At 41.5% G+C, this 12,905-nt stretch overlaps 1 protein-coding gene across 2 annotated transcripts in view; it reads left to right on the plus strand.

The window, feature by feature from the left end:
* The window catches only part of ANKRD17 (ankyrin repeat domain 17), a 132,416-nt gene that overhangs the window by 496 nt on the left and 119,015 nt on the right, over positions 1-12,905 (plus strand). The window lies entirely within an intron of this gene.

The raw sequence follows: 12,905 nt of genomic DNA on the forward strand, positions 1-12,905 counted from the left end.
GGTGTCGGGGGGGGGGAACTCAACCGACCCATGCCGGGGGGGGACGGGCCCGGTGTGCCCCCCCCCCGCCCTTTCGCGGCTCACGCTGCGCGGCCCGGGAGCCGGCGGTCGGAGCGAGCCGGGCCCAGGGCGGCGGCAGCGGCGGGAGCGGGCTCCCCGCGGCGGGCCCGGGCGGGACTCGGAGGCCGGCCGGGCTGCCCGAGGGAGCCGGTTTCATAAGCCGCCCGCTGGCCGGGGCAGGGCTCCGCGCGGGCGGGAGGGGGCAGCACCGCGCCGCGCTGCCCCCGGAGAGAGGGGAAGCGCAGCGGGTCGGGTTGCGGCGGCTGGTCGGCGGCGGGGGACGGGACGACCCGCTCCCTCAAGCGGGTGTCGTCCCCCCCCCCCTCCAACGCGAGGGTCGGGGCGGTGATTGCAGCCTCCCCGGGGGACGTGGGGCTGGCCGCGCCGTGCTGCGCCTGCTCCTTTGCCCTTTGAAAACGGCAGGGGGCGAAGGGGCTTTTGCCGGGTTCCCCCCGCTCCGGGCTCTTTCTTCTCCAAGCCTGCCTCACCCGGCGGCACGCAGAGCGAGTCCCACGGGTGTCGCTGCGAGTGAGTTGGTGTGGGGCAAACCTCCGCTCCCCTCCAGCTACTTTTTGAAAGGTTGTGCATGGGGAGGACCTTTTGACCGGAAAAGGCCTTGAGGAGCTTTGTATAATGTGGTGTACTGTTAAGACTGAAGTGGAAAGAGAAGCCAGTTTTAAGTAGGGGCACAGATCATCAGTGTATTTAAGGAGCCTTTAGACCAGTGCTTCTCAAGCTGTCTGATGTGGGGGACTGGCAATTTTTTTTCCCCCTATGTGCGCGCAGACCAGCAGCCGACGGCTCGTGGACCGGCACCAGTCCGCGGACCACACCACTTTGAGTAGCACTGCTTTAGATGACTATCCGTTTTACTTACGGTGCTGGTATTGTTTTGAATGAGAGAACCAAGACACAGAGCAATTTTGTTAATTCAAACGCTGTCCGATCAATATTTTAGACCGACAACAAACTGATAATGTACAAGTTCTATGTGATTCATAATCTCTCTCTGAGACTGTGATCAATGGGGCTGTCTATACTTGAACATATTGATGGTTCATCTTATAGACTCATAGGGTCTTTATACTGCAATTAAACACCAGCCCAGCTGAACCACTTTGGGGATTCAGATTGGTGGGCTGTAGAATGGCATATGCACATCAAAGCTTGTGGTGAAGCATCCCCCCCTTGTGGGGTCTCAGCCCAAGCCCAGATGTCTCTGCTGCTGTTAGCTGACATGGGCCAGCCATGGATGTTTAACTAGGGGACGCTGCCTGGGGCTAGCCTGAGGCTCCATGCCCCCCTTCCCCCGTGCGGGGCTGGGGTTAGCTACTGGCCTTGCGGGGCCCATGTGGGGCTGGCCCAAGCCGTTCCCCCCACACCTGCACGACCTAAGCCACCGGGGCCTGAGTGGGCCCAGCCCAAGCCTCTCACCCCCCAGGCCTAAGCAGGGCCCGCCCACACGGGGCCAGCCTGAGCCCACCCTCCCTAAACATTTGGCAAGATGAGCAGTTGGCAAGAGCAAATGGGACAAATGCCAAGTTTTGCCCCCCAAAAAGTCAGGACAGCCCGGACAGGGCTTAAAAAAGAGACTGTCCTGGCCAAAACGTGACGTATGGTCACCCTATGTTTAATTGCGTTATAGACCTAGAGTTTCTGTCCAGAAGGGACCATCCCGATCATCTAGTCTGACCACCTGTACCTATCAGGCCACAGAACCTCACCCATCCACTCCTGTAATAGGCCATAACTGCTGATTGAGTTACTGAAGTTCTCTAAACTTGATTTAAAGACTTCATGTTACAGAGAATCCACCATTTACTCTAGCTGAAGCCAGCAAGTGACCCAGAGGGGGCAAAATAAAACCCCAGGGTCTCTGCCAATTTGACCTGGGAAGAAAATTCCTTCCCCATCTAATCCAGTATTGTACCTCACTTAAAATACCAGAGTACTTTAAGGAAAGGCGTACCTGCACTATCATCTTTTTTATACTATTCCATGGAAGAGAAGCTTCTGACCTCAGTTTGATCAATTTGTTTAGACTGATGAAAATGGATAGGTTTGTAAATTTTTTCTTTGTATAAATGCAGATGTTTTTGCTTTCTGAAATGTGTAGTCTTCTTGTATCCTTTTGTTATTTTTCTCAGGAATATCCTGCAGCAGTGGAATTCATAAACTAATCATAGACACACTTTTGGGGGTTACCCAGTGTATCCAGAATGAATCACTGCTCCCCGCTTACAGCGGAAGGGAGCTATCTGTGCACACCAGGAGAAACTCTTTGTCCCCAGCTACTGACTGCTGACAACATAGGCGCCCTGCTCTGAGCTTCACAAGCCTCATTCTTTCCCATTGTAGGCTAGCCATTTACATACCCCACTTTGTTACCCTTGAGTGCCCAGTCCCTTATCTTCTGAGCACCTGCAGTGTACACTGATCCATTGCCTCAGGCAAACAGTGCACCCTGGTTTCACATCCCTTCAGTGCTCTTCGTAGACACATCTGAGTCCCTTGTGCTATAGTAAAACCAAACTGAAGTTTATTTAACAGAGTTTGAGATAGAGATTCAAATAAAAGCAAATATAAGGGTAAGTTATTTTCCTGACTAATAAGGTATTTCTCACACAGTGGTGAGTCCTTGCAGCCCTTGTCCAATGTAGAAAGCTGGGGATCCACCTTTCATGAGACGCCCCTGCTGCAGTTTCTCCTCTGTAATGGATAAAAACCGCCTGGCTCATTTCTTTGGCCCTTAAACAGTTACACTCTACTGTCTTTTAGCTCAAGGGGCCCCCTCTTCAGAGAGCTCTCCAGGGGTTTGTTTGTCTTTGTAAGTTTCCACCTGGTCCAGACAGTGCTTGTCTCCACAGATATCCTTTGTTCTCAACTTCAGTTGAATTTGCCCTGAGACCCTGCCTCACCTCAGGTGACAGGCTTCACTTTTTAACAGTTTTGCAATCTAATAGCATTTTACATATTGTGCAGAAAATAGTTTAAGAAATCATCTTTCATAACCATGACAATCAGCTAGTTCTTAGCTTTTGAAAGAGGCCACCATGACCCTCTTCAGTGAGATATTTGAGAAAATGGTTGGACATGGGTAATGTACTTGCCTGATTATGTTAGTGTCACAATTATACATAGTATTAAAATATTCTCTTATCCTTGTTTTAACCTGGTTTCCATTCAGTGTTGAGTGTCAGGTATGCATATTATTGGAAAAGGCAAATAAGAGCTAGAGTGCTCAGTTTGTACTTGTATTTTATATGAACACATACTAATTTTGCTAAGTAGTTTTTCAGTCTTGTAACCTGTTAATTTTAACATTTGTTCTCTCCTTTTTAAACGTCATTCTTACAATAATTCATTTATAAAATCTAAACTTCTCACTGTCAGAATTAAACTACTCAGTTCTTAATAGCAAATAAAATACGGATAAAGTAAGCCTCTTTTGAGATGTTTTGGTTATAGAGATGAGCTTAATGTATTTATAAGGAGCAGAGACTGAGTTTTACCTTAACATCAGTTATGTTTTTTACAGTAGTTTTAAATTAGAATTTTTCTATTTTATTGTGTAATGCCAGATTTAAAGATGACTATGGTACTTTAGTGCTAAAGAAACATATTCTGCATCTATTTCCACAGTAACTGACAGACACTTACACAAGTGTCTTTCATTTAAAGACTTCATTATGCTAAAAATGATATATCGAGTGGGCACACTTTGTTTCTATTGCTTTGAGATATTATTGGTTCTGTTGGCATTTCCTAATTTAAGTATAGGGAGTATTGTCTCTTTAACTGGTAGAATCTTTCAAAACTGAGGCACCTTTAAAGTTTGACCACTGTATTAGTGTATCTCACTCTGGGATCTAAACCTTTTTATATAAATGTATTTGAATGCTAAGAAGTTCGGTTGAATACTGCCAGCACCACGAGCATCCTGCTGATCTACACGGCTGTAGTGAGAGAAATAGTGTGAAGCAGTCTTGTGGAGAACTAAGTACCAGCCCATGCAAAGTTTAAAGTTGACTGCCTTGAGTAACTGTAGCAAACTCAGCAACTATCTAGCACTGCACAGGTGGTATGCATTTATAGTGCCATATTGTCTCCTCCCCACCCCATCGAAATACGCAGTTGGGCAGTTGCATTTTACATGGCTGAAGTCTTGTGTGGTCTTAAAGAGTAGCCCCAAGTATAATGCATTGCAGTAGACGAGTTTGGAGGTAACAAAGTGGCTGTCACCCAGGTGTAGCCCATAGGAGGCACTATGGGCAACTGAGAATCCAGGAGCAGTGATTGATCCAATAGAACTTCCAGACTGCAAACACTTTGGACAAAAAAAAGTGAGAAACCACATTTAGCCCCTCTAGATGCTTTCTCATGCCAGTAAACATCATTTTATATTGTATATATGATGGGATAGGAGAAGCAGAAATGTTGAAAACATGTCTCTGCTTTTCCATCTCTTTGTAATATTAAGCCAATCCCTATGTTTGCTGGTTTCCTTATGGTGTGTTAAATAAAGGTCCAGCATCAAGACATGGAGAGAGAAAAAAACCCCATTATTATAATATCACGATGAGGCAGGGGAAGAATAACAACAGAGCTGGATGCATAGTTGGAATTTTGATCACAGAAAGAGCAGTTTTGGAATCTAGACACTCCTTGGCATTATAGTCTTATGAATTTACTTAGTCCTGTTCACAATTACTGAAAAATTCCCAGACTAGACATAGAAGTTTGGATATCCAATAAGGAGAATTTAACATTCAAAGAAGTAGTTAGGATACATTTGGGGACATGTGATTTCTCCCGTCTTTACAATATGCTTTTCCCTTGGAAATCCAAGATGCTTGCTGACAGCCAAGGTCTAATCCTGCTCTTACTGATTTCAGACAGAAATAATATAACTTGGTAAATTGTGCACAGCTTGACGATCCAAAATGTCCATCAGCTTCTTTAGGTACATGGGATGTGGGAATTTATTATGGGGAAAGGAGGATCATATTTTATATGAAGTAATATTCAGTATCTCCTGGGTAGGAATCTTTTGCACGTAAGGGAATTTTCTTTAACAATAGTGAAGTGCTTTAACAGACTAAATCTTGATTTTTTTTTTTTAACATTTTACTCTACATACTTGGCTTCCTTCATGCAGCTCTTCTGTGGTGTTTTTAATCCCTGTGGAAAAATACTTAGATGAGAATAAATCTTATATTCTTAGCTTGATTAGCTTTTAATAGTTTTTAGAGAAGTCTTAATAGACAAGTGTGTGAAAGTGCACATGCACACACGGTAGAACCCTTTTCCTCTTAATTCCTCACCTTCAGAAATGACCCATACTCTTGTCATTTTAAATATCACTAGTAAAGTTTAGCTGGTATGCATTGTCTCTTAAACATTAAACAATTGGAATATGGTTTGGTGAGTTAAAGCAACTGATCAGATCTATGCTCTCTTAATGTTTGGGATTTAAAAAAAAAATACATTTTTGGTTTGTTTTTTTTTTGGAAGGGATTAGCAAAACACTCAGAAGGCTGAAGGGAGAGGGAAGATAGGATATGGAAAAGAGGGAGGCTGGAGCATGGAGGAGAGGTGGAATGAGGCTAAGATAAAGACACACTTAAGTAGTGTTTGGGAGGGGGTTGGAGCAAACAAGCAATCCGCATGAGGAGAGAATGTCCAGAAGTCGTCCCCCCCCCCCAAAAAAAAATGGCATGGAATATAGCAATATAACAGAAGCAAGAGATAGGTGTACTAGGAAGTTACATTTGTGAAATCCCCATCACTGGAGATTTTTAAGAAAAGGTTAGATAACGTCTTGTCCGCGATAGTCTAGTTATGAAGGTGGTGGATGAGATGACCTTTTAACAACCTTTCCAGCCCTACATTTCTGAGATTTTATTTCTCTTTCCTCAACCCTTTCCCTGTATTGTCTGGTTAGAGTGACTTGATCAATCTGTAAATACCTAAATGGAGAACAAATTAGATAATAGGCTCTTCAGTCTGGCAGACAACAATATAAAAAGATCCAAAGGTTGGAAGTTGAAGCTAGTTAAATTCAGACTGGAAATAAAGTGTATATTTTTAACAATGAGGGTAAGTATCTATTAGAACAAGCTATTAAAAGTTGTGGAGAATTCTTTCACTGGCAATTTCTAAATAAAAATTGTATGCTTTTCTAAAAGAGATGCTCAAGTTCAAACAGGAATTATTTTGTGGAAGTTCTGTGGCCTGTATTATGTAGAAAATCAATCTAGATGATCGGTGCTCCCTTAGAACGTATGAACTATAAACGCTTAAGGACAGTGACTGTTCCTTGCTACATATTTGTACTGTGCTTGGCACTGTAGGGACTTGATTCTGGTTAGGGCCTCCAGGTGCTCATGTAATACATCTTCAATATAAAGAAGGAAAAGACCAAACCAATTTTTTTTTCCTTTTATAGGTCACCTTCACAGGAAGCAATTTTGGAACAAGTGGTTGCAATTATCTCAGGTGGTAAATCAGTGAGAAATAGTCTCACAATGAAACAAAAACATTTGGATTACTCTAAATACTGTTACAGGTTTCAGAGTAACAGCCGTGTTAGTCTGTCTTCGCAAAAAGAAAAGGAGTACTTGTGGCACCTTAGAGACTAACCAATTTATTTGAGCATGAGCTTTCGTGAGCTACAGCTCACTTCATCGGATGCATACCGTGGAAACTGCAGAAGACATTATATACACACAGAGACCATGAAACAATACCTCCTCCCACCCCACTGTCCTGCTGGTAATAGCTTATCTAAAGTGATCATCAAGTTGGGCCATTTCCAGCACAAATCCAGGTTTTCTCACCCTCCGCCCCCTCACACACAAACTCACTCTCCTGCTGGTAATAGCCCATCCAAAGTGACCACTCTCTTCACAATGTGTACGATAATCAAGGTGGGCCATTTCCTGCACAAATCCAGGTTCTCTCACTAGAACTCAGTGTAAAATAATAGGTCCTGTACATGAATTTTGGAAGAAGTTGAACTGATTTTTCCTTTTAACTTCTCAATCTCAAATATTCACAACTTGATAGGTGCATGGGATTGTGAAGGGGGTGCAGGGTGATGTCTTCGAAGCATTAGCTAATGGTCACTGCCAAAAGTGTGGTGCTGGACTGCAGGGATATGGCAAACACTGTTTTCTCCACCCACCAGTTAGGAAGTAAATCCTTAAACTTTTTTCAGCACACAGAATGGAGACTCTATGTGAGAGAGCTGTTATCTTCTATTATGGCCTAATTCTGTCATCAGGTGTGCATATGTAATTCACATTTACTTAGTGGGAGATCAGTATGTGTGCCTGATGGCAAAATTTATTCCTTAGTTTTTTACAATTGTCATGAGCAGTAGCAGTACACTTTCTAACTGACTAGAATAATTTAGCATTTTCCCTATAATAGCTATGTTTAATATAGACTCACTCTGATGTTGTTTACTGTAGTCTCACAATCTGTGTTAAGGGGTTGTATTTACTAATTTTGTTAGAGGGGAATTTAATCTTCTGCATATGTGACCAGTAAATTGGAATTACATTGCAGTTGCACTTGGATCAGCAGATACATCAAAGAAATCTTGAGTATCCAGGCAACAGTACTGTGACTAGTCAGAATGTCCTTGTAGCAGAAAGAAATGCACTGTAAATAGACTGTATCTAGTAGTGGATGAAAATAAATTTTAACAAAAATTAGATGTTTTCAAATTAAGTGTGTAAATATTTTTATATAATTTATGTAACTTTTTTCAGATGATCAAAAAGCTAATTAAGCAACTGGTAAAGCTTTAATTGCGTAACTGAAATTTTCAGTATTTTTTTTCTGGCATGTGCTGCCAGGGAGTGCTTCAGTGTTCTGAATTAGATTGTGAACTTAGTTACAAACATTTGGTAGCTATAACATGTTTTTTCTTCCATCTTAATATTGCCCACGTGTTCTTTAAACTGGCATGTGGTGGATGGAGTTTGACAGCCAGTGCTTTTTCCGTGTCCCATGCCATATGGTAGTTCAAAGATCTGTCTTCCAGACTTCTTAGAAGCACGGCTGTCAGCAGAAAGCTATATAGATGTAGATGTTTGTGTGTGAAGAGCAAGTAGTAAAATAGACAGATTAAAGTTACTTTAAAAGATGAAATTCAGAGTTCTACATTTGGCGTTGTAATATCCTGTTTAATTAAGAACGTCCTTTTTCATTCCCAATTTCTTCATGGAATGAATTCACAATCCAAGAGTGTTTGAGTAGAGATTCTATAAAATGTGTTAATGTTTTGGTTTATTAAAAGAAGTGTATATATGTTTCTCATGTCTCAGCAATTTTGCTTTGGCTAAACTATGTAATACAACTAAAGCCAAGAAACAGAGCAAACCTATAATTATCTGTTCTGTACATGACTTAGTGCATAAAGATCAAAAGTATTTGTATGCATTTGATTTTATTACACGTACTGCAATGAAATAAACTTGAATGGATTAGAGATTTAAACCATTTTACAGTTAATCTCAGAGGTTTTGGGGTTTTTTTTGCAAATTCTTAAAACATTTTTGAACCTTTACTTTGGATAAAACAAGACTTCTAGTGTAGTTCTTTCCTGAATCTCAAATCATGCTTCATGAAAGTTTAACTCGTTAGATCAGTTTTCCCTCCCCGAGGAATCTCATTATATTAAGATGTAGGTTTCTGGTTTTAAACTAAGTCAGTTTGTTACTGGATTCTCAGATGGTTTCCAGAGATGATTAAGTATTATATCTGGGAATGCTAATTTTACAGGAGTGCTTTAGGGCATGCCTACAAAAATGGTATTTGTATAACCTTTTGAATGTTCCTTCCGCATTTTTATTTGGCCTTGGTGAAAACTTAAGATTGCATGCAACACAGTACAAAATTAGTTTCTCTTAGATGCTCCAGTAAAGAATGTGCCAGTAAATTACCATAAGAAGAGCTCAGTGTTCTCATCCACTCATTGTGGTGATCCCTGATTCTGCAGTGACTTCTGTGAACTGGAGTAACAAAGCTCATTGCAGGATTGGTGCCTGGGGCCCTGATCCTGTGACTACTTTAGACACTTGAATCCATTGAGCTTAATGGGGCTATTTGTGTTTTTAAAGTTAGACATGTATGTAAATCTTTGCAGGACTGGAAGATGATGTTTAGTGGAGTTAAAATTACGAGGGGCATAAAAGCACTTTTTTTTCTTCTTTGTGATCCAGTTCTTGGCCTGAGAATCTTCAAGTCAGGTCTTAGTCTTCGTGAATGGATAAAATAGGTACCTAAAAAAGAAAGATGGAGGAATGAAAGAAGAAACTGCTGAGTATTAATAAACTTTATTGTGAACAAGCAAGAACAAACCACAATAACACTAGTTTACTCATAATCATAAATCTTAGAAAATATTTTTCATATAACCAGGATAGGAACTAAGGTTGATAATTTCAAAGCTATTTAAGTGTATTTAGCCATACGGTTCCCATTGAAATTAATGGGAGTTGTGTGGCTAAACCTGTTAGGCAGTTTTGACAATCCAACCTAAATTTATGGAGAAAGGCATAACCAAGCTAAGCAGGTAAAAGATTTTTTTAAAATGGTGGGTAAAGTTAGGCTCCTACGGCCCTCTGTAGGCACCTAAGACTGAGTTTCAAAGTTGTTGAACACCCAGTAACGCCTGTTGATTTTTGGATGACATATCTTTCTATACTTGTCTCATCAGATGTAGCAACTAAAGAACTACACACAGAATACAACCATGCTAATATAGTAGCGTGGGAAATTTAATTATGAATTGCTAATAAGTGTTTCAGGAGAGAATCTGAGAAGGGACAAAGTGTGGTTGGGGAGGACCAGCTCCAGATAATTTCCTATGCTTTCTTTGTGTGAAGCTCCTCCCTGGCATTACTCTCCTCTATGAAAAAAACCAACAACAAAAAAACCCCTCAGACCCATTCCCTCACATCTATGCAGACATGTCTGTCCCTGTATCATCCTCCCACGTTGCTGCCACATCCACGACTTTGCATTACTATGCTGCCTTGGTTCCCAGCAGCCTCCATGCTGCTCTGCTACTTTCCCTGTCTCCTCTATGTCTATGCTGACTGATATTCCTCCTTGCCCCAGTAGACTGATACACCTCTTGCCAACACTACTTCACCCCTTCCTGTTAAGAGGGTGAGGAAAACCAAACTTAGGAAACTGCCTCCCTTCTCCCCCTGGCAGATAGTTGTGTAAGAGTTAAGGTTGCTCATTTTATTATTATATTGGAATTGCAAAAGCTTCAGAAAAGGGCAACAAAAATTATTAGAGGTATGGAACAGTTTCCATATGAGGAGAGATTAATAAGACTGGGACTTTTTAGCTTGGAAAAGAGACGACTAAGGGGGGATATGATAGAGGTCTATAAAATGACTGATGTGGAGAAAGTAAATAAGGAAGTGTTTACTCCTCATAACACAAGAAATAGGGTTAACCACATAAAATTAATAGGCAGCAGGTTTAAAACAAACAAAAGGAAGTATTTTTTCATACAACGCACAGTCAATCTGTGAAACTCTTTGCCAGAGGATGTTATGAGAGCCAAGAATATAACAGGGTTAAAAAAAGAACTAGATAAATTCATGGAGGATAGGTCCATCAGTGGCTATTGGCAGGGATGATGTCCCTAGCCTCTGTTTGGCGGAAGCTGGGAATGGGCGACAGGGTATGGATTACTTGATGATTACCTGTTCTGTTCATTCCCTCTGGGGCACCTGGCACTGGCCGCTATTGGAAGACAGGCTACTGGGCTAGATGAACCATGGGTCTGACCCAGTATGGCTGTTATGTTGGTTATTTGTATCATTGTAGCACCGAAGGCAGTTACCAGGACTCTGTTGTTCCAGGTGCTGTACAAATAGAACAAAAAGATGGTCCCTGCCCCAAGAATTTATAATCTAAATATAAGACAGGAGATAATTGGTAGATACAGACAGATGGAGTACAAGGAAATAGTGAGATGATACATCATCATGATAGTCTGTGGTCTCTGCACACAGTACCTAACTGTTAAGTTTTTGTAGGCATCGTGACAAAGAAGAGTTGTGACGAATTTGAAGGTGGATATGGAGGTAGCTTTGCAGATGGTTATGGGGAGCGCCTCCCTTGTGTGAGGGGCTGCATGGGAAACTGGCATCATGGGCCGATAGGTGGTGAGCATCAATAGCTTGATAGCAAATGATAAATAAGGTGGTGGTAGACCTGTCTTGAAAGTGAACACAGGTAGCTTATGTTTTGATGCATTAAAGAAAAGGCACCCAGTGGAGATCTGTAAAGAGAGGGTTGACATGGTCAAAACAATGGGCTAGGAAAATAATCTTTACAGAAGCATTCTGAATGGATACGAGTGGGGCAAGATTGCATGTGTCAAGTCAAGAGAGATGGATGTTGCAGGAGTCCAGACATGAGGTGATGAGAGCTTGGACAAGAGTTGCTGTGTGGCTAGATAAAGTTCAAGTACACATATCTACAATCAATACAAACCAGGGAAATCACCCGGTAAGGCAGCAATAGCATCCACAGCAACTAGATTCAACATATCGAACAGAACACCCAAACGTTTTTGCAGCTCCACAAAAAAAGCTCACTTTGTCTTTACAAACAAGCACGCACAACACACACATCCAAGAAACCTTAACTCTTACCTTGGACTTCCTCTTCTTCAAATAACACTTTCGCTACACAACACGTTTTATATGGGGAATACATTTATCTAGGTGAGGCCAGAGTTAAGGTTTTTGTTTTTAGTTTGACTATAAGGAATTCAGTAGAAAGAATGTGACAAGAATTGTGTGATCCTCTGGTTGTTGTGTTTTTTGTTTTTTTTTTTCATGCTGATCTTTACTGGCGGTAAGAAATGTGTGCTGGAAATACACATGGGAATTTTCCACAGGGAAATAAAGAAATCTGGAGAAAGGAATCTCAGAAAAAATGTAGGATTCCTTTAGTCTTGTTAACAGCAAAAAAAGAACCAGAAAAAGAAACGTTTTCTAACAGGAGCCTTCCTTAAAAGGTCGAACAGTCTCGTGCTGCTACTTCAGTACTTGCTTATTGAGGTGGTCATTGGAATAGCTTTCGCTAAAATTGTTTTGGGAAATCTGAGTGGAGATTTGGCTGGTTTTCTGTGGCAGAGTCCCTGTTTTAAAAGCTTTTAAATCATTATTACTGGCAGATGTATTACCCTTCCCAGTAGATCAGATGTCTCAGGTATGGTCCAATTAACTGCACAGAACAGGCTTTGCTAGAATTCATTGCTACTTGCAGAAGAGAATAAATATACTCACTATTACTTTCCCAAGTGGGATGCGTTTTATATTATTTTCTCTCCATGCAGGCAAAAGGGATTTTGCGTACATTCTGATCTAATTGGTACTACCTGATTTGATCTAGACTACATTAAATCACTTCTGTCTCAGAATAGTCCCCTGTCCTTTTTCTACTTCACTAAATTTTTGAAGGTTTCCTTGGATAAATATCCTGATTACAGGGTCAGGGGGGAGAGGAGAGAAGAGGGATCCAGCATAGAACAATAATCACCACAGTAGACAGGGGCAAGCATTAGTGGTACCATATGAATTAATAGCATTCTCAGTAAAGAATTTATGCCGCACATGCTACAGTGTGTACAACCTGCCTGGTGTGATGAGCTCTGATGGAGATGAAAGGACTATTGTTTGGTTTTCTTTTCCTTTTTATGAAGAGGCAGGAACTTTTATATACTTAAGCATGTGACTGATAATTGAACTCTTATCTACGATCCAAGGGAAAGGTATTTTTGACTGGAAACTGAAATACAT

The sequence above is a fragment of the Caretta caretta genome, chromosome 4, assembly GCF_965140235.1.
Source record: "Caretta caretta isolate rCarCar2 chromosome 4, rCarCar1.hap1, whole genome shotgun sequence".
Classification (NCBI taxonomy): Eukaryota; Metazoa; Chordata; order Testudines; family Cheloniidae; genus Caretta; species Caretta caretta.